The 26,433-nt window shown below is 40.4% G+C and overlaps 1 protein-coding gene across 1 annotated transcript in view; it reads left to right on the forward strand.

Moving 5' to 3' along the window:
• ANKRD6 (ankyrin repeat domain 6) overlaps positions 1–26,433 on the forward strand; it is an 87,669-nt gene that overhangs the window by 14,720 nt on the left and 46,516 nt on the right.

Here is a 26,433-nt window from a genome sequence, read left to right on the forward strand (position 1 = left end):
ATCTCCAGGGAAGTTTGTTTACACTGCACTAGCAATGATCAGTTCACATGAGTTTAAATCCAAGGAATGAAACATTATTATTATTATGTTGTTGTTTGTTGTTGTTGTTGTTGTTGTTGTTGTCCCTTGTGTGGCCCAGAGCAGAGCTGTGTCTGAAAATGCAGAGAAAGCATTCTTTCAGAGGAGACTGCCACTCTGTTGCAAAGGTTGCCCAGATGCCAGGTCCAGTACTCGAAAAAGACATTTCTTGCCCATATTGGTTCTGCTGACTTTGTTTCAATCTCTTAATTGGTTTTTATAAGCTTTGAATCAGAGCAAGAAAGAACAATATTCTTCTCATAAAAATGGTAGTAAAACCTTCTGCCACTTCTGAAGTGAATTTCTGTGTATCCTCATCCCAGCAAACTAACATGGAGTCTAGCAAGGAAACTTGTCAAATAGAACTTTTCCTGACCAGATGAAAATACAAATCTGTTGTTCTTAATCTCCAGACCTAGTTTATATAAGAACTCAGATGCCTTGTAAGAGATCAGCTACAAGACTGTTGATGCAAAATTACAAGTATTGTTCTTGTGTGTAAGCAGTTTGTCAACATAACTGGAGGTACCAAAACAGAAAAAGTGAAAATAAAACTGTACTCACCAAGGGGATAGTCTTGCTCTGCTGATGCTGCTGACAGAAGTTGTGCTGCGTAGGACAGGAACAGGATCGATTTCAGATTCTTCATTTCTTTACCCTCTGCTGCTTCCTGCTGAACTACCCTTTTTTCCCCCCAGTAGCCTGAAACACATTCCAGAAATGTCTGTGTGAGGTAGAAGAGTAAGAGTGCCAAGGCTGCTGATGAATAAGAGACTTTGTGATGAATCTTGTAAAATTGGACCTTTTCATTCAGAGAACAGTTCTCAATTACTGAGACTTCTGTTGCCTTCTTTTGAATTGCCAGGGAGAGGAGGAGATGTTAAGTATTGTCCTGCAACACTTCCCTCTAGCATACCTGAATTACCAGAGGGGTGAATTGCTTTGACAGGGAGGTGGGGTAGGTGGGGGAAAATGCAGAGGAAGTGGACTCAGTTTGTTAAATCTGGAGATGCAGCAATTGCATTACCTCACTTCTGAAACTACAGTTTTGGGATATTTAAATTTATGTCAGAAGTTTGATTTTGAGCTTGCTGATCCAAGCTGAGATGATAATGAAAACTTTTAGCTTTAAAATCACTGCTTTTTAAACAGATACTCAGGTTTTATTGACATCCAATTCCTTAGAATAAATCTGTAAGATTAATTTTTTTTTCTATTCTAAACTGTTTTGCAACAATGTTATTATTCCAAGATTTGGTTTATTTGCTGATACTTCAGCTTGGAGCTTCCTACAAGGAGAATTTGGATTGCATGTATATTTTATCCAGACTATGCCAGAATCCCAAACATACATTTTTTTTCCTGCAAAGGGTTTTCCTGTAGTAACAGCTGGAGCACTGTGGTAGTTTCTATCTTAATAAGGTGGCATGCAGTGTGGTCAGGGCTGCAGCAGCTGTGTCCCTGGAGTGCACCTTGGTGAAGTTAAGCTTCATGCCTCGAATGGTGGTATCTGATTGCTAATAGGCAATAGGAATATGTAAACTTTGATGTGTGAGCTGTCACTTCAAGAAGAGGTATTGATGCAATGGAGGAGCTGCCTTCTAGTTCAGCAGGAGTCCTTGCTTGTGAAAGCTTGTGGTTAGCAGAACTGAGTTTCACAGACTTGTCTCCAAACCCTTGGTTCTTCATTAGGTCTGACAGGGTGTCATACACTTGTTAAAAATGATCAAATCGAGAGCCAATTTTATAAGAAAATTCAGCAAAGATTTATTAATTTGTCCGCGAGACCGAATTTCGTTTGTCAAAAACCACCACAGCCAAGGGTCAGGGTCGAGCCCAGGTTCGGCGCTGGGTGAACACACGGATCTGACCCCCAAATGTCAGAGTCTCCCCCTGTTCACGAATGATGCTGCGAGTTCTTACACAGGTCAGTCTGCCCGAGGCAGAGGTGACCGAATGTTCTTTGTGTCTCTTCACATGCAGAACCGAGGCTTTACATGTGCCGAGGTAGACAAAGGTCCAGTCCAGGTGTCGAGATATTGTCAGAGAACTTTGGGGAAGTCAGCATTCGCATGCATCAAGGTGGCACCGTCGATCATCGTGGTAGATGTAATTAATCATCGAGGTGATGATCACTCTTGAGTGGTCCCAGGACCGGGAAGCCGGTGATTATCGCCCTGCAAGCTTCTATTCTTACACTAAAGAACTCGATGTTATCTCAACGTAGTCCAGGAACTAGATGAATATGAATAAGACACTGCTCCCGGCCAGGGTGGTCAAAAGACATAGTTTGGATCTTACAATATTTTATGCATTAATAGCATGAATTATCTCTACCATATACTACACACTTGTCTTTGAAATTAATCCATTCTTTGAAATTCCTGTGATGCTTTTTAACTTAACCACCTTGAGAGAGTGAGAGAGAGAAGTGTCTTTAAATAGGTCCCTATTTTCCCATATAATTATTGTAGGAGCTCCTGTTGTCTCCATTTGCAATGTTTCCTTCTCTCCCAAGCTGTAGTGGGCAGCTCTGCTGCAGCAAACACTGTAGCATCCTTTCAGCATTGCTGCCAGAGCCATCAGCTTCAAGGGAGCTGCCCTGTCTCCACAGATCCTTCCAGCTTTTTGTGTTGGCTGTGGTGCATTGGCTTGGCAGCCACTCTTGTCTGGGAGAGCTTTTTAGAGACTCCAATGCTTATTTTTGTATGGAAATCTTCTGGACAAAATGTCTAACTCAGGAGGTAGGCAGCTGCTTTCCACACTGCACCAAGTTCTGTGTTTCACTTCTTTATTGTGTACAAGGGGTTTGGCTGGGAAGGCTGTGCTCCCTCTCTGTGCTGCTTGTTCTTCTGAGCAGTGGCAGCAGCCAGCATCCCTTCAGATCTCAGGGGGAGACCTCGGAATGCAGTGACAAACACCCAAATCTTTTCAGTGCTGGGGAAATGCTCTGGCAGGGGGCTTGCTGAGGAGCACTGCAAGATACCTAGATGGGGCTACTTCCCTCCATCACCAGGCAAGAAAGGAGAGAAAGCAGAAGCGGGTACACGTTTCAAGAGCAAGGCAGCCTCTCCTCCTGTGCCTGTGAGGGAAGCACCCCGATAGCCCATGCCACCAGCTGCACCTGGTGCAGAGCTGCACTGATGGCTCTTCCCTTCTCCCTGCAGTCTGAGATGTCACATGGGCTCTCTGCTCTCCCTGATGGTTTTGTTGTGGCTGGGCACCCCAAGAACACAGTCCTTCTGAAGAGCTTCCCACATTTATGGGGATAGAGCCTGCCAGACTCACACAGCACAGAGGAGTGAGTGGTATATGATGAACTTGCTCCTGATTTCTAATGTGAAACCTTGCTCACTGATGTAGGGGAAAAGACAAACACATGCCTCTTTTAAAAATGCTTTCTCTGACCAGTTTTGTCCTCCACCCTGCAAAAAATGCTATTAAGGGAATAAATAATTTTTAAGGGAATGAGTCCTGTCATAAACCAACATTGCTGCTTTTACCCACCTAAGAAAATTCGCTGTGGAGTCTGTTCTTCTAGCTGGGGAGCTCAGCACTGGCCTCTTGGGAAGCAGATAGATAGACCCCTGCAGAAAATAGAGCTGTAGACATATGGTTCCCTGCAAATATGCTGAGATACCCTTTTCTCTTGTGCCAGCAGGTGACAGTCTCCCCTCCCAGCAAAGGGATTTATCAGTCTTAACTCTTTAACATTACTGTAAAAGTGCGGCTCTATTCTTAAGGGAAGATGGAAAAGCTGGTACCCTCAGTTTTCCTTAGGCATTTCCTAGTTTTGTTTTTTTTTATGGACTCATAGAAACTACTGATTTAAGTCAGAAAATACTGAATATTGTGAAAAATGCAATGTGCACTTGCCCAAGAAGATTTGTGGCTGTATGTTGCACTTTCACCAGAATGGTGGGGAATTTTCCATTCTGAAGATTTGAGTGTTTTGTTTTGTAAACCAAAAAACTGGGTTGTTGCCTAGTATTGTTGCTACAGATCTCCAAGACATAGCTCCAGGACTGAACATGTTTTGCAGGATGTTTGCTCTCTCATTGCTGCCCTACTCTCTCTAACCCCAGCTTGCCACTTCCTCCTTCATTGAATGAAGACAGAGGGTTCCTTATTGTATGATAGTCAAAATGTAATATGATAGTCAAAATGTAATATGATAGTGCTGCAGGAGAGCTGATGGAATGGTACCAGGTGTTTGGTATTTTCTGTTTCAGGGAGATCTGCAGCTGCAAGAATGGCTTCTGTCTTACTCCGGTCCCTGTTCAGGAAGGGAAGGAAGGAAGGTTGGGAATTCTTTGTGGTGTGGCACCATCTGTGCAGCCATGAGCCTTTCCAGGGGCTGCAAGTTGATGTGGATGGTATTTCTCACCGTATGAGAAAACCCCTGAGTTGGCAAACCAAATAGATGTGAAAACCCACAAAAGATCCAATTTCAGATCACATTTTTTCCTGAGGGAAGTTAGGGCAGATCTGTTCTTGTATAAAGGCATTGGGATTATTTTGTCCCTGGCCTCTCACAGGAGAAGCAGGTGAGGTTTCATTATAGAATGTGCTTTTAGTTAGCTGGTTCTGATCATCTGCTGTAGATATTCCTGCTGTTTCTGTTTTACCTTCTGTTGTGCTCCAAGTATGCCAGCACATACTACAGTATTGACTTTCCCAATGGGCATACAAATAAAGCAGGACTGATAAATTGTTTCAGAACTGCTTCTTGAAAGACACATCCATCATTTTGTGGACAAATTCAATAACTAGAACATGCTTTCTTCATTTTTGAACATATGTCTCAGGAAACATGTTATCCTATGTATTATCCCATGAGCACATTGTTCTTTGGAATTACTGTTGACTGTGCTTATTAATGCATAGTGAAAATCTCTTACAAAGAGAACTTGCATAGCCTGTATGGAAAAATACCTTAATTTTCCTGTCTTTAAAGATTACTTTCATTTTGGAGCTTCTCTCCCAGCAACAGGTTTAAAATAAGACACTTATTTATAAGTTGTCTTGAACAATTAAGCCGTTAAGGCAGACTCAAAATGAGTTAATAGCAGTAGCAGCCTCCTGTTCTCTCAGAGAAGGATGTGTAACTTTTTCTTCTAGCTAAATTGTATATCAGAATTTAAAAAGGCTTCTTGTAAATATTCCCTTGCTGAAGGAGTGTTCAACCTGCCACTGCCTCCAATTATATTCCCACATGAAACCATCCTTTGACCCACTAGTGTCACAGACATCTTTTGTGAAAATCTTTCTTAGGATTTTTCCTGCTGAAGCTGAGAAGTTTCAGCAACAAATGTAAACAATGGTTATCTGCTGCTGTGAAATGCAACAGGTCCATCTGTGATTGGGCCATCTTGAATGTTTACAATTAATGGCCAACCACAGACCAGATAGCTTGGACTCTCTGTCCGAGACACAGATCTTTGTTATTCATTCTTTTCTATTCTTAGCTTAGCTAGCTTCTGAGAAAACCTGTCCTTCTAGTTCTTTTTAGTATAGTTATAATGTGATATATATATATCATAAAATAATAAATCAAGCCTTCTGAACATGGAGTCAACATTCTCATCTCTTCCCTCATCCAAGAACCCCTGTGAACACGGTCACACACTAGTATCTTGTATTTTTTCTGGCAAGTAGAATACATGCAACATAAGCCCTGAAACTGGATTCATACTACAGTCATGGTACAAATTAATTTAGAAGTGGCAAAGTCTTCCCATATTCTCCCAGTATATATGCTGATTAATATTTTCTAGTCTCATTCTTACCACATAATATTTGGGTTTGGAAGGGATGCCTGGAGGTCTGTGGAAGCTGCACACTTCGCATGCTGCAGCAGTGCTTTCAAACCTGATGGAAACTAAATCAGGTCCTCATATACCCTGCTTTCCTGATTGAAGATGAAACCACTTTTGGCTCAGTAGCTTTCAATTGTGCTGCTGATCTCCCAACAGTGGTACACTGCTATTGATTTCATCCTGAGTAATCATTTCACAGCTGCCCTTACATCATTGCCAGGTTTTTGCCCTTCGCCCTTGACTGAGCTTTTGAGCAATGAGCATCTGGTGAAGGTGATGACAATGATGAAAATGTAACCATTCAGAAAAAAAAAAAAAGCAGCCAAGGACGTTTGCACCAAGAGGTTTGTGTTGGGTATTCAGCTTCATAGGTGAAGCAGTAAAATCTTATCAGGAGGTCATTCATTTTGAGAGTAATTGGACAGGGCATTGCAAGTTTTCATCTCATGTTATGAAGAGTGGTCATGCTGGTCAAAATTTCAAGCTAGTAAAAAGTCATTTCTTGATTTTTCTTTTAAAAAGAGATCAGCCAGGTCTGCAGCCTATCCTGTGTGGTTTTTTTACCTACTGTTTGCTAACATCATTTGGATCTAGCTGCTGCTGAAATAAAAGGCCAATTTGTCACCTGTGTTCACCAGCTACCATAAGCAGAGAAGAAAGAGAGAAATACTTTGAATCCATCTCTTAGGATGAACTAACTGCCAGATTAGGAGGGCTGGTTGGACCCATGTGGGCACATGAGAACTGAATAATTGTAATAGTCTAGTTTCTTTTACAGCCCCTCAAGGCAAGTGTTTGTGATTATTTGCTGTAAGATACAAATCAGAAACAATATGTACATTAAGACTTGGGAACCATTGCATTACTCTAGTGTAAGAGGAGATAAAAGAGCCTGGATAAATTTCCTCATGCTAAGGGAATTTCTTGCAACACCCATTATCTGCAGCATAGATGTCATGAACTATTTTAAAAAGATACCTCTTGAAAGCGAATTGCTGAATTTCTCTTTTTAGTTGGTGGATCAGAAAGCCATTACCCTCTTGGACAGCTTTTGCTCCAGTATCCTGCATAGTCATTTTGCTTTTGCTCCAGTATCCTGCATCGTCATTTTGCTGAGCAGCGGAAGGCACAGAAGGAAGGAAGGTCACTGCATGCTATGAAACCTCTCCTGCAGCCCTGCATTAATAGATTCCATTTTTCTGGCCTGTGTAATACCTGTCAGCTGGCTCTTGTGCCATGTTTGCACAAGGATCATTCCTGCAGTGTATTTGGCTCCAGTTTGTGCTGTGGCTGAATTAGATCAAGCCAAACCAATATATAACACTTTTTTCTCCTGCTTAGATTGACCCTGGGAGTAAACCTGTTCTCTGGGGCTATGTCTGGTTATATATATGTGCTGGGTCAAGGTACTAACTGTTAGTCAAAGTTGCTGGCTTGTTCATGGTTCATTAAAAGTAAAGCAGACAAGCTAACACTGAATTGACTGCTCCAAAGCTGTGTTAATGTTTTCCTTCCTGACACAGGTGGGGACCTGAGCTCTTTCCTCTTACCGGTGGTTTTGTATGCAAGAAGCTTAACTTGTCTTTAAAATCTCACTTGTCAGTAAAAACAGCTGTGTTATGAAATAAGCTCATCTCATTTAGTAAAGTAAAATACTCTTTTGCCCTGTAACACAGTACATAGCAGGGCAGTGTGGAAGTGCAATCCCTCTGCCTAACAGAAATATGTAAGTCAACTCTGAAACTCTAACTGATGTCATTAACTGACCCTTAGTGCCTTTCTCACCTTCTCAGCATGTCCCATAGGCATTTTGGGAGCTGCCCAGTGCATTAAAGGACACTTGAGATGCTTTGTGTTCCCAAGCAGTGCAGCTGCTTTTGTGGATGCAGTGAGAGCTGTACTCCAGTTTTAGAACTCCTTTTACCCTGTGGGGGTAACAGCAGCTTTTGGTGCTGTTCCTGAGCACCTACAGCTGTGAGATACTTCCAGCCTTGCCCCTTCACTTCTATTCAGAGGTAGTGGAACCACTGTATCACTCAGATGGTGGGTTGGGAGGATGCCTTGTGGAGGTTTCATCTGCTCTGTAACTCCTCTACCCAGAGCAGCACAACTCCTTGTGACTGCTGTGCTCTGCTTTTGTCACAGTGGTCCTTGCTGTGCCAGAAAGCATCCAAATGAGACCTTCCACCCTTCTTTGGCTTCCTCAGGGTAGATTAATTGCACCTTGAGAGTAGTAATAAATGTGAATTTGAATATTGCTATTTAAGTTTTATCTTCCGTTCTCAGTGTTTCGATTAAGGCAAATTAAAAATGAATCACATAGCAGCCTGTATTCTAAGGTCATGAAGTTAGCAATTTGAATTCATTGAGTATGATGGGGGCATAAAGATAAAATGAGAGGTTTCAGGGAGTCTTACAATACTAATTCTTTAGGGGTGAGCAAAATAGCAGACTGAGATTTGCTAGACTCAGAGGGATCCTGGGATAATCAAACCATCCACAGGTCTGGAATCCTGTACAGTGAGATCCTAGATAAGCATCCAGATATGTAGACTATTAGATAATCCATATTACATTGTCATTTCTTTGTCAGTGCAAAAAATACCCTACTACCCAAATGGAGACAAAATGTCAGGTACACTTTCATGAGTATGACCACATCTGCTCCAAGTATCCTGTGCTTATTTTAATTCTGGCTGGAGATTTGTCTCTGGTTTCACCCTCTGCAAGGTGGGATATTGGCACCAACAAATACCTTTTTGAACAGCTAAACTAAATGTTACCTTTTTTTGGAAAAAAAAATAGGCACTCAGTCATCTTCTTAATAATAATGAAAATTTATTTTTATAAAATATCTTACGTAATTTTCTAAAATCAAAGCACTGGGGCCTAAATAGCTGAGCTTCATTAAGTAGATGAAATGAAAGAAGAGAAGCATCTGGCAGAAGAATGGAGGGCAGTGTAAAAATAGAGGCATATGGTGGTTTGAGTAGCATTAGTAATTTCTGAAATTACATTGCCTATGAACCTCTGCTCCATTCAAAGTAGAAGACTGAGCAAACAGAGCCAATTTTCAGGACTCTAACACAGTGTTCCTTTCTTCCTGAAAATAAGTTTAGGGAAATCAGAGGTACCTTTTGGCCAGCAGAATTTTTTGCCACATGGACAATTCTATGATGTACCCTAAAAAAGTCTTCAGAAAGCAAATCAGTTTGTTTTATTAAAAAAATACTCTGTTTTCCAAAAACATGTGCCCTGATTCATTGTGATTGGTCGGTATGAGGATTATGGAGAATATTCCTCGTATAAACGCCCCTTGTTTGTACATATTTATCTGTATAGACTGTATGGAGAGGCTGGCTTGCTTGGTGCTGGGTTGTGGAGTTTTTGCCATAACATGGCTTAATGCAAACATGCATTTCAGAAACATTAATGATTTTTCAAACTTTTAATCTTGAGTTAAAGGGTCAGTTTCAAACTTCTATTGTAAACTCCTTGTTTCAGGTTTTTTGTTTGTTTATTTGGTGGGTTTGTTAGTTTACTTTTGCATTCCTTTGTTTTTTCCTTCCCCTCCCTTACATCATTTTCCCCTACTCTCTACTGTCATCGTTTATGTTCCTTCTAAGAAATTTAGCTGGGTGTAGATGGTAGTGCATTCTTGCAATACCACTGTATGTCTCAGTAAATCTGGAATCAGTGTCTCTAAAGCTTGTAAACCACAAGTGTAGGAAAATGAAATGATTCTCAACAGCACAGAGAAACCCTCTGTCAGACCTGGGACTGGAATACAGGATATACATATTCTGGTCACATCACTGGACCGTGCTACCTCTGTGTCTACTTGCTGTTTTGTCTGTCTGACCTTTTAATCTTTCTCATCTCATTGCTCTCCTAATTTGAGTCTTCTCAAACAGTCCAGGTTGCTTCAGGCCTGTTCACTCTGGAACTGCTTTGGTGTACGTGTTCATCTGGCTCTCCATAATGCTTTCCATCATGGTTGTGACATAGGCAGGACACTGCTGCTTCTGGGATCATAAATATGCTCAGTAATGATATTGTGGGATATGGATATGCTGCTTATTAAGAAAGGCTTCAGAATGTGTAACTGCTGTTGTCTATGGAGAATAAGGTCCTCAGGATTATTTCTGATTTATGTAATTGTGGACACCATTATATTTAGAGACTGAATGTTTCCTAAAGTAGAGAAAGTTTTTTTTGACAGTTTGTGGAAAACCCTGGTGTCTCTAACTGTACTGGACAAGTGATGTGGTGTAGTCAGTAGGGGATTGTGTTAAATGGGAAATGCACATTTTGCTTTAATAGTTAAAGTGCAAGAGCATCTTATTCCACTGTAAGAAGAATTGGCAGCTTGCTAAAGGAGGTTTTCATATTTTTGAGATTTTAATAGTGATAAATACAATGATCCTGTATGCAGAATGCTTCTAGTTGTGAAACAGTTTTCCCACATAAAGGTGGTTAAAATTTATTTATAAATGGAAAAGCTGTTTAGCTCTGTAGAAAGTGGTGAGACCTGTGCTGGTTTGGAGTTAATACTGGAGAGGTTCAGCACTGGGACTGTTTCATTTCACTCAGTTTCCCATTAGCAGTTGCAAGTGCTCAGCTTTTCATGTACATTTTTAAAGCAGTTTGATTAGCAAAAATGGGATGATGTACAAGTTGCTTCTCTCAGAAAACTCACTGGTGAGTTTTACTGTAATTAAGTATGGTCTAGTAGTCACATTCAAAGTGAATTAAGTGAAAAATATACATTATCACTGTTCATACTTCACTTAGTCCCATTTTTGAGGTGAAGAGATCTGGAGGAACATGAGTGACTCTGGTAAGTAGTCTAAGATTTCTTTATCAAGCTATGCTAGATTAATTAAACAGCCTGCTTTACAACAACATCACATTATTTTTTGTGTCAGTTTAATAAAGTCGGTTTTAAATCACAATTTAAGTCCCACTGGCATATCTTATTCACACAAAAGAGCCTCTGCATTTTTCTTCCTTTGCCTACTAGAACCAACAGTCCTCTAGCCACTACTAACATATCCAGCCTGAGAGGAGTTTTGTCCTTCAGCACTGTATTCTTTATTTCCATTTAGGTTTTGGTCACTGTGTCTAACAAGGGTTTCCTCTGGTATTCCTGCTGAGTCAGTTCATTCCTAGTTTTGCATTTTTAGAGTTGATTATTCCTATGTAAATATGGAACTCTGTACTTTATTGATTGCATCCTCTTTATTCCAGACCATTTCTGCAATTTGAAATTACTTTGAAAAGTGACCTCTCTCTAAAGAACTTGAAACTTTACCCATTCTGATGTTAGAGAGAGATTTCACAAGGGTCATGTCTGTTTCCTTGATCCCAAATGGGGCTGTTTAACAAAATTGGACCAGCATATACATATATAGGAGCCTATCAGAAATTCCAGGACAGTTTGATAAAGAAACTTTCAGAGATAACTACTGAGCTATTGATTTTCTAAACCATTTGGGCACCCAGCTTGCACCCATAGGTTGTAATTTCTTAGTTCATGTGTCAGTGTCAAAAGCCTTACTGAATTCAAGATGCATACACTGCTCTTCTTTTTGCCTACTGAGAGGTTTCCCTGTCAAAGAGGAGTATTACATCAGACATAATTTTTGATGATTTTTGTGCTGTCTGAGGTTTTTATCTTACTTTTATTCTTGTATTCTACTAGTGACTGCTTAACCATTTATTTCTGAGTGGTAAGGGCAGGGTGGCAGTTTGTAATTCTTTTAGTTTTTCTCCTTTTCACCTTTTCAATGACAATCTTGACCTTCCTTTGTAGAAATTGTCAATTTTCTCTCTTCTCAGCAAATTTATAAATACGAACCTAAACAGGTGTAGGGACATTGGTTGAGCATTTCAATTGTTAATATTTTCCAGAATGTCCTGACCTCCCCCTTATTTTCTCTCATGGGCTTTCTTTGGTATAACAAGACAAGGCAGGAAAATGAGCAGCTGTATTGGCTTAGCTGGACCAAAAAGCTCCTCCTCCTGGCCTCACACAGTGGCCAGAAGTGTATGGCTAGGGAAGAGAAGGAAGGAAAACTGTCTCTCCTTGACTCCATATGATCCTTCAGTATCTACATCATCCTTTTCCTGAATAAGATGGGGTTGGATAACAATGACATAAGCTTGATTTCCTAAATTCCATAAATGAATGTTTGTGCTAGTTCTGAAGGTAAAACACTTCTTTTACTACAACATAATTGTTGCTGGATATCTAAATAATAAATGCTTATATCTTCATCAGAACTGTCTGGTAATTTTTCCTGATGTTACCTGATGTTTTCCTGTCATTGGACTGCTGCAGCTGAAGTGTTCTTTTATTCTAAACTGTGGCATGGCTTTGGACAGGGTGCCTGGCCTAGAGAGTTAAGCCAACTACTTATATATTGTGTGAGAATGGAATGACTGCAGCATCATTTTGGGGGTATGAACATGACTGATAAAAGGTTTATCTAAAATGGTTAGGCAGCATTGTTTATATTTTGAATGAAAACAGTAAGCTGCTTTTAGGGAAGAGTGATGAAAGAAGGATGACAGACTTTGATGAAACAATAGCAGAGAAATACAAGGTGCAGGATACCTTTGGTACAGCTGGATGAACATACTGAAGTCATGGTGCTTTGAGCTGAAGAGCTGTAAATTTGTGTAAGGTTTAGACATTAGTCCATGAGATGTGAGTGTCAGTGTTACTTGTGTGTTTTATGAAGCTGATGATTGGGCAGATTAGGCTCTGCAAACATCTTACCAGGTCTAGGCATCCAACCCAATGCTTTATTTGCTTGTAGTTCATCTGTAAATGATAGAAGAAAACAATATAATTTTATTTCAGTGTTGCTCACAGCAAGTCTGAAAGGTTCTGTTGTTTCCCTTGGTTGCTTTAGTTTTCATTATAGCAGTGTTAGAACACCACTGTCTACTCTGAATGTGCTGGAGGTCTCCATGGAGAGCCAGCATGGGCAGGATGGGCAATATCCAGCTCTAGGCTGCAGGCTGGTATGATGCAGGAAATGCTTTGGCAATTGTACTGAAGTGATGCATCTTCCTGAACATAATCCAAAGCAAAACAAAGTAACAGAAAGGATTTTTACTTCCCTTGGCACTTTTGCTGTGATGCTTACTCTGACATCACCTTTCTAGTCATTCATGTGGCATCCCAGGAGAGGCAAGACATGAATTTCTAATACAAGCAATAAACTGGAGTTTTCCTTCTCCTCAACTAAATATGTAATTTAATATTGCAGTGACAGAGGATATGTTTTCTTTGGCAGGTAATTTTTAAGAGTCTTCCACACAATTTTTATGCCAAAACACTTCACTTAAGTAATTCTGTTACAGAGGGACATTAAGAAGCTCAGGCAAGAAAGGCAAGACATTTTCTCCTTGGGTTTGAAACAAGTTGGAAAGTAGATGAGGGAGGGAGGTTTACAAAGGCTCTTCCAGATTCCATGGGCAGGGAAATGTTTTGCACTAGCAGTGCATTTGGATGGGCACAGCAGAGGCCTGTGCTGCTTCAGCCAAGAGGCAGGAACATCCTCTAGGGAGGAGATGAGAGCAGGCTCCCAGCTCCAGGGATGTGAAGGCAGAGCTGTGCCATGGAGCTGTGCAGACTCATGATGCTTTCTGATGCTCTGGCTCTGTCCTGCATGAGCACCACCGGTCATGTGGGGACCAGTGCCAGAACAAAATGTGACCTCATCTGAGTTGCTTACCGAAGAGGACCATGTGTGTTGGCCCATCATGTTGTTTAGCCTGTTTAAATTTGGTAATTGTAATAATGTGAGGATTTAGGAAGGAACCCCATTCCTCCCCACTTCCCTCGGCCTTGAGGCTGCTGCTTGTATTGTTTCCTTTCTTCTTTTCCTTCTTTCTCTTTTAATGTTCACCAGAAATGTGGAATAAAGGCGTTTTACACTGCTGCAGCAAGTGTAACACCTGCCATGTGAAATCTCTCCTTTTCTCTTTGAGTGAAAGCCTTAAGCAGCACTTCTCCCAGACGGAGATTAAGGCCTTGGAATTCCTGTCTGGGGTGGACATTTGATTAATACAGGGTCCTTTTATTGTCACCCTGCCTTTCTGCTCTTCCTCATTAGAAATCAGTGACTCTTCCCCAATTCATTCATGACACAGAGAAAAGAATGTCTAATTATACATATAAATACAGAAAATATATAGCATGCATTCAGCTAGTAAAATGAGCTATTTTCCCACATGGAGAGGGAATTAGGCAAGGGGGGCATTTGTCTCCTGCAGCTGCTGGTAGAAGCCTCTGACAGATGGCAGTGCAATATATATATTTATTATATAGATGTGCATGCATGTAGGTGGACACACAAGTAGGAGAACTAAACACAGTTGCTGTTCATAGGTAATTTTGTTTTGTGTTTATGTTTCAGTGAAGGAATGTGGTGGCCTGGAGTTGTGGGAGGTTTTGCCTTTGAAGGCTGGAAATAGCTACTGTTTCCCTTAGCACTTGACAGCATCCTTGGATGGGAGAGGATTTATTTGCTGGGGATTATCCAGGGAGGGGTGTGGGGGTGTGTTTTGGCCACAGCATGCTGCTCTGGGGACATAATCCTTCCCCTAAGCAATTGCACAATTTACAGAGATAGAAATGGGTATATTGATAGTTTGCCATAACCCTTTTAGCCCTTATCTCCAAGGTTTTCTCCACTTTTTAGTGATGCAGTCCTTCCAGACACAGCCAGGGTGAATATGTGCATCAGTTCACCTGGGGTTAGAGTTCCACAAATGGTTTTCTGCTGTCCTCTCCCTGCTGCCTCCCAGCTGAGCAGCTGCAGCTCATGCCAGGGCAGGTATTTGGGGCTTGCTGCAATTCCCTTCAGCCTGGTTGGGAGCATGAACACAAGATCTGTGGTGCAAAGCCAAACCAAAACCAAGCTCTCTTGGACTCATGCTTACCCTGTGCCAGGGCAGTGTGGAAGCACTGCTGATGCAGAGAGAGGTGGAAGTTGCCTGTAGGAGACATTTCAGGTCCAGCTGTTACTGGAGGGGGTTTGATGGGGAGCAGAAGCTTTCTTCTGAAGTGGCAGGATGGTTATATGCTGTGTTGGTGGTGAGACCAGTGAGACCAGGGCTTGCCTTACCCCTGGAGCTTGGGGGTGCAGGGTTTGGAGCTGGCTGGAGCCTAGCTGTGGGGATACATGCAGAGCAGGGTTACCAGGTTCAGTGTGACAGGTGGTGGTACAGAACAGAAGGAGGAGGGAAAAATCACCTTAGGTATCTATACACCATAATGCAGAGTGTAGAAAGTGAATAAAACCATACATATATAAATATATTTCATATATATGTAAATGTGTCAAATATATATATATATCAAATAAGGAAGGTAAGGAAAGTTTTGCTTTTCTCACCTTCTTGGTCTCCATGCTCAACCCTGGTGGTCTTGTAGTTTTGTCATTCAAGTTTCTGACAGAAGTAAGGATCAAAACAAAAGCCCCCCAGCAACTGTGGTTCAAGATGAGTTCAGGTGAAATGAACATGAATGAGGCAGATGTACTTGGACAGGTGCTATGTGAGTGCTTTCTCAATGGGAGATGCTTGTCTGTCTGTCCACTGCTGTGGAGGTTCTGCCTTCAAAATGTACTGGATCCACTCCAAACCATAAGGTGGCAGTGGCCAGAACATGCCTTCCTTTATCTTTCCTTTATCTTTCCTTCTATTTTCTATTACTTCTATTTTCCTTTATCTTCCTTTATCTTTACTTCTGTTTTTAATGTTTCAGCATAGTAAAGTTTTTATTATCCCAGTACCTCCCTGAGAAGCTTATTCTACTGCTATGTAAATTGACCTGGTTAATAACTCAGTTTCAGTATTAACTTTTTTAATGCATTGTTACAGGGGTACCTGAAACTGTCAACATTCTTTGGTAGTGGTGCTACAGATCAAGAGCCCAAAACTAAGACCTCGTAGAGAGGGTGTTTCCAGCACCTGTTCACTTTGTTTGTGGAGGTATGTCTCCAGCACAGAACCAGCTTCATTCTTGCAGCTCTGGCAAATGAGCTGTGACACACTCTTACTGATGCTGCTGCTGCAGGTGATCAGCTAGAGGTTACTTTCATGAATGAAATACATTTAAATGGCAGGGAAGGAGAAGACTCTGGTTTATTTTGATTGCTTTTCCCCATGATATTTGAATACTGCGCTATGTAATATGAACAGTTATTTACAAAGATTTTTTTTTCTCCACACGATGCCATAAATCAAGAGATGGTTTTAAAAAACCCAAATTGCTTTTCCTGACGTTGCCTTTTCCCCTGAAGGGCCCAGGAGCTGAGATCTGAATGCTTCAAATGAACATATTGTTCTATTTATGCTGAATAAAACTATAGATTTTTATGTTGGATAATCTCTGAGGCAAATATCATCACCTGAATGTACTAAATAGAGTCAGCCCTCTTTGTTTATGTTTTCATTCCCAGATCAGTGCTAAAGGAATAGTTATAAAACTGCTCATCAGAGGTTTTGATAAACATTTTTCTGTAGTTGCAGAGTGACTAAGATGTAGTAACATGTTTGAGATGTGCTTGAGGAATAAAGCACTTAATAACTTAGTGCTATACTAGCTGTTACAAAACAGCTGTGGGTTTCTTCTCCTTACCAAAGAGGTGATAAATTAGGGTGTTTCACTGTGCAAACTCCATCCTTTTTCTTAGGTTCAGCTTCTTTTAAATTGACAAGAATGGGAAAATAAATATGACAAAAATAGGTATAATCGCTCAAAATTCTTCATTCAGAGTGCATGAATATAAATTGGGGGTGCATGAATATAAATTGGGGGCAATTGAATTTGGAAAAACAGAACATAAATTTACACTGTAATCTGTTTGTAACAGGCTCAAATGATACCAGTTTAAAAAGTGGGAGAGCCTTTGAAGGAGCTGAGGCAGCAATGGAAGCACTTGCTCGCTGGCTGGCTTGTGCATGCAGGCGTGTGTGGCTGCTTATTTTTCAGACAATTGTGCCAGCACTGTAAGAGCTCTTGTTTGGCACAACACCACTTGAGTGCCCTGAGACTGGGCTGCTTGTTTCATCCCAGCATCTGGTGAGATTAAGTATTAGTGCTGCAGTTTAATGAACAGGGTGCGGATGTGCATGAGTATTTGGGGTTGTTTTTGTTTCCTCCGGTTTGTAGCCGACAAAGCTGTAGGGATGAACAAAGCCTTCCAGGCTGCCTACTACATAGATTAATTTACAGCTGCCAGTTTATATTAGTTGTTCTATTTATTCTGCTTCGGTGCTTTTTTGAGGAAGGGAGTATTTCTTAGTCAATTGTCTGGCAAAGAGAAAGGAATTCAAGAAATGCGAAGCAAACAAATTTGCGGTAATTAGACAAGCTTTTGGCGGATGAACTGTTTGCTCCCTTTTCTTATGATATTATGTTGTTACACGGAAGGACTGAAGTTTGAAAACAGAATTTAAGTTGACGTCTGAACTTTGTCTTTACTCTGCTGTTCTCTGTGTTGGTGATGCTGAGCCTTGATGAATGGCAGCTTTAACCACGTCTCTTGTCTGCCTGTTTAGCGTAGCCCTACGGGAGGTTTTGACAGGCAGAGCAGCTTAAGTCTCTTGTCTCTGCAGCTTTTATGATGCTGTAGATTCATCAGGAACCTCTAGGGCTCTTTATTTTTGTTTCCCTGTAACTCTCCTCTCTGTCTCTGCACTGAGTCCTGTTGCTGTGTGCTGCCCACCTGATGCAGCCAGGGACTGCTGGCTCTTTCTGCTGGAGATATCCAGAGCTGTGCACAACCCTGCACACCCTGAGAGGCAACTCTGTGCATTATCGGTGGTTATCAGTGAGGGCATGAAAGGAATAGCTGAGTGTTTATCCAAGAGCCTTGTGGAAATGTCTGAATATTGATAAGGCAGACTGACTGATCTTGTCTGTCTTCTAAAATAATTGCTTTGAAGGACTCAAGTAGTTCAGAGGGGGATTAGTTGGGTCACTCAGAGCAGGATCAGGCACACTGGGGCATGTGCTCTTCTTCCTCACCCTCAGTGGAGCCAATAATTTGTTGCCCAAATTACGGAGCATAAGATCAGACTGGGCTAAATATAATCTGGAATGATCCTGCACAGGTCATTCTCCTGCTTCCTTCTGCTGGGTTGCAGGGTGGGGAATAATGCATTGTGGGCCTCTTTGGAAATCAAGTGGCAGCTAGGAGGACATGAGACACCCCAGGTGCTAAGAAGAGACCTTCAGAACAGGAGCCTCTGCTCTCAGGACCTCACAGCGTTAGGGAGCCCGTTCTCCACTGAGGTGTCCCTGATGAACTGTCAGCTCTGAGGGAAGGCAAGGAAGTGAAGTCTCTCTAATTCACTCATAAGCCTTGCCAGGTAGCAATTAGAGTGTCTTGTGTACTTGGATGAAAGTGTCTAATGAGAGATCTATCATGCAGTGATAGATACAGAGGTATATGTATGTATTTATTTTTTCCTCCTGTTTTTTTTCTCCTCTTGAGAAGGTGGTTTTGCCTGACTGTTTTGCTCTCTAGTAGGTGATTAGTAGCAGGCATGACACTGGTACTGTGATCTTTGCTTTCTTCTGTCTTGATTGGACTTTGGCTTTGGAGCTTGCAGGTGCCTGTGACGATGGTGCAGGTGTTTGTTGTGCAATGTGCAGCTTCATTTGAGAAATGCTTTCTACTCCTCTTTTGATCTTTATCCTTTTGAAGGTCTTTGAATTGATTTGCAAATACCCTTTAATGAATGGGGTTTTTTTAACTGTTTCATATCAGATGTTTCAAGTATACGTGCGCTCCATTAATACGAATTTTATTTGTTGACTGTATCAAAAGTTATTTGATATGCCCTATGTAAAAGATTTCAAAACCTTATTAGCTAATCATGTTGGTTTTAAGATTGTGTAGCAAAGTGAGCTGGTACTGGACTTCTTCAAAGTATACTTTGACATGCAGTGGGTACTTAGAGTTAAAAATAAAAAAAACCAAAATCTTCTAAATGCACCAAACCCCAAAACAACCAGTGAATTATCAGAAAGAAAAATATTATATGTGGGGTTTTTTTATTGTAACCAGTATTTAAAGTGGTTCAGAATAATTACTAAAACTATTTTAAACCCACTATTTTTCATCATTTTAATGGAAGTATCATTCCTTCTAAAAACAGCTCTGCACAATATTGAGAAGTAGCAGTTGTATTGTATAGAAAATACACCAAACAATTCACTGTTTTCTAATACTTTTCTTTGTCCTGAATAGACATATGTGAAAATATAGTACTTTTTGGTTACAAAGTAGAACTATCAACTTTTACTTTTATATTTTGTTGCAAGTGATTGTGTCTTTATTACCAGGCATGCTAAGCTTTCACATTCTTAATATTACATTTAAAATTAGTTCTTAAAATTCAATCAATTCCTCCCAATGCCTCACTTACATGCCAGTTAAATCTGCTGCTCAAAAAAAGCTCTTAAGGAATCTTTTTGGACAAAATCTCAGGGCATGTTGGGTCATTTTCAGAAAGGGTGAAGCTGAGTGAAATGTAGTTTTTTTTCTGTTGCAGTTGTAGGAGGTTTTATTCCTGGGTTGAAATGGTAAAACATCAGCCCAGCCTGTGTGCCCATTTAGCTGCTGGTAGGGATTTGATGTTCAGAATTATTTGCTCTGTGGCTGGGGTGGGTTTGCAAGTGTGCTGCTTTGCTTTGGTCACATCCAGTTCCTCTGCCATGGACTGCAGCTGGTGGCAGCCTGGGTAGCTGTTGGCTGCTGCACTTCTCCCTCTTGGTGAGATGAGAGCCCAGACTTGGGATACTCTTATGTAATACTTTCAGGCAGTACTTTACTTCTTGTTTTTGATACAAACAAGATGACCAATCAAATGGTTTTTACCTTAATTTGTGAAAAATATATGGACAATTAAATTGCTGTGCTGTTGAATCACTGGTTTTTGTTTATAGAGTCACTTTCAGAAATTCTGTATGGTTCTCCTTTGTCAAGGAATTTTTTTTTTAATCATATGCATTGTTTTATGTTACTGCTGAATAAAGAATCACATTTCTTCATTACTACATGCCATACAGCAATCCTGAGTAGATGAGAGAGAACTAGAGTATATCTCAGTACCTGGCTTCTTCATTCCATGGAGTTTGTGCTGCTTTGGTGGACATCTAAAATCATTGCACTTGTTTTGATTGCTATCAGAAGTCAAAAAGTCTGACAAAACTGCAGAGATACTTGTTTGTTTTTTTTTCCTTCTCTTTCATTCTGCAAAAACATTTATCTGTTTTTTTCTATTACACCACCTAAGTCAACAGAAGCTTCATCCTTGTCTGTGTGTGAAAGGGAAATTGCCCTCCTGTGCAGATGAGGGAACAGGAATCAGACAGTATCTCTGTTAAGCTTCTTTAAACATTTACTAAGAGTTTTAGAATAAAACCTTTGACAAATGTTGTGGTTGAAGACTTTCACATCAAATGATGGTATGTGTTTCCTGGTTTTCTTTTATGTGCACAAATGACTTAACAAAAATAATGGCTGTTGACTGTATTATAGAAATATATATTCAGAGCATGCATCATTAATAAGATCTTGAAAATAATTGCTGTATATAAAAACTCACAAAACCCCACAAAAATACTTTAAATTGCCTATGTTATTTTCTTTTGAACATTTTCTTTTCAACTCTTGATTTCCTTTTTTTTTTTTTCTTCTGCTGTTTCTATTGGAGCTTACTCTTAAGAGCACAAATAAAAGTATTTGGGATATTTTTAGGGTATTTTTTTTCAGATATCCAGGTTGTAGCTATCCAGTTGTGTTAGCTGATTTTGAACCTTTTGCCCTTTTTATTTGTGCCACAGATGGGAAGCAGGCAGTGCTGAGCAGGTATGCAGTCACCAGCACAGCGGGTGTGCCTTCTGACAGACCTGCCTTGCCTGTCCAGATGTGTCTGTGCATCTGCTCAGAGTTGGATTCTTATGGAAAGGCTGGAAATGGTCAGGAGTGGCAGTACAGTGAATCCCATATTTGGGATTTCAATATCCAAAACTGAAATGGGACTAATCCAGTGCCCTCACAAACATACACGAAAAGTATGCTTTTTAGTTTAAATTAGATGAGGAAAAGTAGTTCCTGTATTTTCTAATATATTTTAAACATGATGATTTGGAATGAATGTGAGAAAGTGAACAGGTCATTTTGCCAAGTCTTTCAGGTGTAAGTTGAAACAGCAGGCTATTCAAATTTGGACATTTGACTCTTAAACCAGCCTGTCTGTCTGAGACTCTCTTTTAGGGAATGGAAAGAGACATTTTCATCCAAAGGGAAGTTATGAATCTCCAAATTAAGTGCCTAGTGTGGACTGCCTTCTGTTTCTTTCTCATAAGGATGCTCTGCAGTCATTGAAGAGAATTGGTCTGGGCTACCTGTGGATATGTATCCCCAGTTCCTTGTCCTTGCTGAAGGGTGGTGGTGAGGTGGGACAGTGTGGCCAGCAGATTCTTCTAGAGGAAAAATCTAACAGCCTGTTCATTTGTTTGAATTAATTCCTACATATGGTGATCCTAAAACTCCCCATCTTTAGAGAAAGCTGAGTAAGTGACATTTCATAGGCTGTCCATTCTGTTAAAGAGCTCTTCTGTTTTCATGTGGAGGGCACCTCATTCCCACGGTCACAGTGCTCCAGAGCCCTTTGTTCATCTTTGCCTCTCTTTTTGCCCCCTTTGGATGGAGGGGCATAAATCTCTTTGAAACACCCAGCTAAAATGTCAGGGTACTTAATGAATCAGTGACACAGCTACTTGTGCTCATCATGAAATTTCTGAACAGAGAACAAATAAACAGCCAGTAAGTTCATAAATATAAAGGTTTGTTTTCCTGCATGAACCATAACAATTCCCTGGTGCCTGTGCCTTGCAGCCTGTCACGGTATCTGGTTTTAAAGTGTGTGCCCTGCAGTGTCTTTGCAGGTAGCTGAATTGTCCTTCCTTTGGCATCCCTAACTTTAAATGGAGTAAGTTCTATCTGCTTAAACTTCCCCTCTACTCTTTCTTCCCTTCCTCATTTGATTTTCTTCTGAAAAGCAGTAAAGAAACTAGCAAAAGAAAGGGAAGTAAGATATAATGGAGAAATGCTATAGTTCAGTTGAACCTATACTTGAATTAAGAACTGCTCCTTTTATGATTCATATTTTGGAGTTGTAGTGCAGGGTGGAAATCCCTGTTTGCCTCAAAGAGTCTACATGGATTTTAATAACAAACATTACTCCTAGCAGAAAGAATTCTTCAGCATGGTGTGTTATAGATCGAGATCCATGGACTACATATTCCAAGATCCAAAAAAATAGCCTAGAGATTTAAAGCTGTTTGTAAATATAAAAAATAACAAGCCTTGTAGCTCTCTGGGTATCAGAAGTTGGAGTGAAATAATCAAAGTTAACAGCGAATTTCCCGTGATATAATAGGGTCAAGGATCATACTTGTATTCTACTTAAGGTTTTGCATGTGTAAGGTTAAATATGGTGAAGGTGGCACCAGAAATAGCTTTGCTGCTTTAATGACAGCAAAATGAATGGTGATTAAAAGGTGCTGGGAATCCTGTAGCCTCGGATGGGAGCTAAGGGCTGTAATAACAGTTCAGAAGACAGTCTAGAAACAATTTTTAGCTCTTTCTTTAAGAAGATGGAGGCCTTGACATAGCAAAATATTTTCTCTAAAGGATGGCCAGGCTGTTGTTGTACATGGGGTTTGTGCAATCTAAGCAGAGGTGTGTGAAAATTAGAGGTGATGTCCCTTTGTGGTCAGAGGAAGGGGCCAGAAAGCAGCTGGGGCACTCCTGTGCCTGCATTACAGTTGTTTGCCTTTCTCCATCCATGGTAGAAGGGAATGTAACCAATGTAAATCAAAACTTTTTCAATATTTAAGTTATCCAGCAAAGTGTATCCAGAATGGTGACTATTGCAAAGATTTGTGAGACTTGTGGGTTCCTGTTAAGAGAAAGAAATGGAGGGAATGACTAATGTATTGCCTGTAAATAGTGTAAAATAATGAGTGGGAGGAGCAGGGAATTGTAGGGAATTGGCTCCAGGGTTTTGTCTTTCCCTTCCCCCTTGCACCTGGGTGGATCAATAGAAAGGGAGAGCAATTGTGTAATGGCTTTTTTGCCCATCGCTGTGTGCTGTTAGTTTGACACATGCAATTTACTTGGAAAAGCTTAAGTAGCCTTAATAACAGAAAGTCCCAGCAGAGCTGACACTAATGGTCTCCCCCGTTGTCAGTCTCAACAGAGAGATTAGAACTGAATGAACAAAGAGGCCCAATTACTATCTCCCCCTCTGGATGTGGCCCATGAAAGCAGGTATGAGCTGTGGCAGTGGCTCTTGGCACAGACTCTGCCATGCCCTGGTGTGAGAGGGGTTGGTTCTGTGCTCTCTGCTGCAGCATCACCCAGGCCAGCTTGTTTTGCACTAATAGTGAGGTCCAGTCATGCCCTGATAATGCACATTATAAAACACTCTTCAGACACTCACCATCCAATACACTGGGCTAAACCCAGCCCAGCTGAGTTCACCATTTTTTCTACTCAGACAAATCATCAAATAATTTCACAGACAAATCATCTTTTCTTGGCCCAAGCTCTCAGGGAGGCAGCACAGTGCAGCTCTGCAGGGTGTGCAGCCACAGACAGACATGTCCCCACTGGGCTGGACTTGCAGAAAGGTCTCAAAGAAAACACAACATTGTTTCTGCTTTCATCCAGAGCTCAGAGAGACTTGGTTAATAACCAAATATGAGCACCATCTGTGAATGGCTGCACACTACCCTTTGTGAGTGCTGTTCCTCAAATATATTATAAAGCACAGTGCCAGCTCTCTTTTGCCTCCCTTCACTAGGACAGGTTTGTACAATCAATCCAATATTCAGTTTAAAAAAATTGCTGCTGCATCTGCTATAATTTTGGATCTGTTTTTTATGGTTAATGTGTGGAAGGCTTTAATTGCAGCTCATTTCTCACTAAGACTGGCTTTTTTTCAGGAATTTTTCTCTTCTTCTGTTTCTCTAGCTTGGCAGACCGAAGATTTGTCACCATTAGGAAATAAAACAAATTTGTTTCAAGAGGACTCTAGATGGGCTTTACCAACATAGGGTTTGATCGATGATGGTTATGATGGATTAATTTTGAAAAATATGTACCCCACCTTATTCAGTCTCAGTATTGAGGAAAAATCATCTTTCAGTGAACAGCTGATATTTGAAGATGCTATCCTGTTGACAAACTGTTAAAACAAATCTGTCTCCCTGGGATTTAGAAGATTAAGACCTAAATAATACTCTACAGCATCAGTATCAACATTGTCTAGCCTTGCCACTCTTGGCTTTATAGCTCATTGTATTTTCCAACATCACTTAAAATACCAGGTACACCAGGTGAATGGTGGAGCTCACCATATTTGTATTTCAAAGGTAGTGAAATAGGTGCTTTGCATTTCATTAATTGAATGTAAGTATACAAACATTTAACTGATGTATATGAACATATTTCATTGATGGTTCTAGAGAGGAACAACCACTCTTGTACAAAATAATAACTAATATTTATGCTGCTAAAATATACTTAATATGCATGAAAAATAATGGGTTTGGCTAAAACCAGGTTTGTACAGCTTTGTGTGTTTTTCATACAGCATAAAAAGGAGCACTGCACATCCAATGAATGCAATATTTAATCTAAAGTGAAATGCTTAACACTCATAGCAGCAGTTCAAAGATGAGGACAGCTTTATTAGTGTTTTAGAGTCACGCTTTCTTAAACTTGAATTCTCATCTTACTGTGATAATTAAAGTTTTGCTATTGATCTCCAGTGATTAAATTGGCTCCCTTATATATCACAGTTACAGTGTTGATTTTTTAAGTCATTTGTGCATACATCAGAAATTGCAGGGAGGCGAAAAAAAGTGTTAATAATCTTTATTAACAAAGACTTGCATGACTGATGAAAATAGAGGAGTATATAAATTTTCTATTCCCACCAAAACAAAATTTGAAATACCTCCTCCGTAATGGACTGGAGTGTATTTTGGGAAATACCTGTGTATTTCTTAAATCATATGCACTAAGCAAATACAACAGTTTATAAAGAAGTAGTAATTTATTATAAATATTTACTCTACAGCCACAGTGAGGTTTTTGAGAGCATGGACTTGTCCCTGGGAGATTCCCTTTTTTCTCCCTCCAGTTCTCTCTCAGCAATTGTTTTGAAGAGAATACTGGCAAAAGAAGCTTTTTCATTGTTTGTACTCTCTTCTCCTTTCTTAGAAGCCTGTCATTCTTCAGCAAAGGCAGAAGTTCTTTGCCTGCCCTCCTTTGCTAACCCTTCCACTTGCCCTGATGATCATGTACAATCTCAGACCATTTAATTGCTTTTTCAGCTCTTCTCTTAGTATCCACCCTCATGTCTCATTCCTCTGGTTTTGCAAGCAGCATCTGAACCTCTTCCATCATGAAAAAAGACCAGACCATCACCAGTTACATTTACTCTTCTAGACACCTTCTGCAGTTCTCTTCTCCCCTTATTTGTCAATGTGCTGTCAGTAGTTGTTGGTGGTACAGTGACTTTTCCAGTCCAGCTTTGCACATTTCATTCTGGGCAGTGCCTTTCCTGACCTCTCCCTCCTCAAAGGTGACAATGTGTGCTTCCTCCTCAGCCTCACATCAGCTGCCATCTTTCTGCTGTTCCTGATGTTCTTGAAATCCTGCCCATGCTTTTGTTCTCTGATCTCAGACAAGATGTTGGGTAGCATGCCTGGGCTCTTAAACTGCTTATGGCATTGCTGCTGGATCCCTCCTACTCTGTCTGCCACTCTGTCCAATTGCTGCTGCTTGATTTTCCTCACGAGTACAGAACAGGCATCTATTTCACCTTCTGGACCCTTTTCTTTGAACCGAGTTTCAGATTGTTAGTAGTCTTAAACAAGTAATATGTAAATTAGCAGCATGTTATGTTAATTTCATACTGTAGATACTATTTGCCAGATAGACTTTGTATTGCTGTGGAGTTACTTCTGTTAGCCTGCAGTTTTCAAAGAGTATAGATAAGAGATAAGATACCCAAGTGAAATCACACTAGCTGTGTTCCCAATGACCCAATGAACCTGCTGAGATGAACAGAATGACACAACTAATCAAATTATCTTGAATTAGACTTAATTATGTTTTTGCATGAATGTTTCTGGTTTGTTTGTGGTTTGTTTTTGGTTTGTGTTTTTGTTTGTTTTTTTTTTTAAAGGAACCTTCTATTTTTCCAGTTTGTGCATGAAATTATAAGAGCACATAACCTGTGGAACTTGTACCACCTCTGAGACATTTTAGGAACCTGTTTTCAGAGTACACCATTTATTCCTAAACTGAAGTAGCATATAAATTCATCCAAGCTGTAAGAAGGGATGAGCTCTGGAGATGTCTGTCCGAGTTCCATTTCTTGATTCTCACTTTAGACTGTCTTTTTGCACATCATCTTGAAT

Source organism: Molothrus ater, chromosome 3 (genome assembly GCF_012460135.2).
Source record: "Molothrus ater isolate BHLD 08-10-18 breed brown headed cowbird chromosome 3, BPBGC_Mater_1.1, whole genome shotgun sequence".
In the NCBI taxonomy this organism is placed as follows: domain Eukaryota; kingdom Metazoa; phylum Chordata; class Aves; order Passeriformes; family Icteridae; genus Molothrus; species Molothrus ater.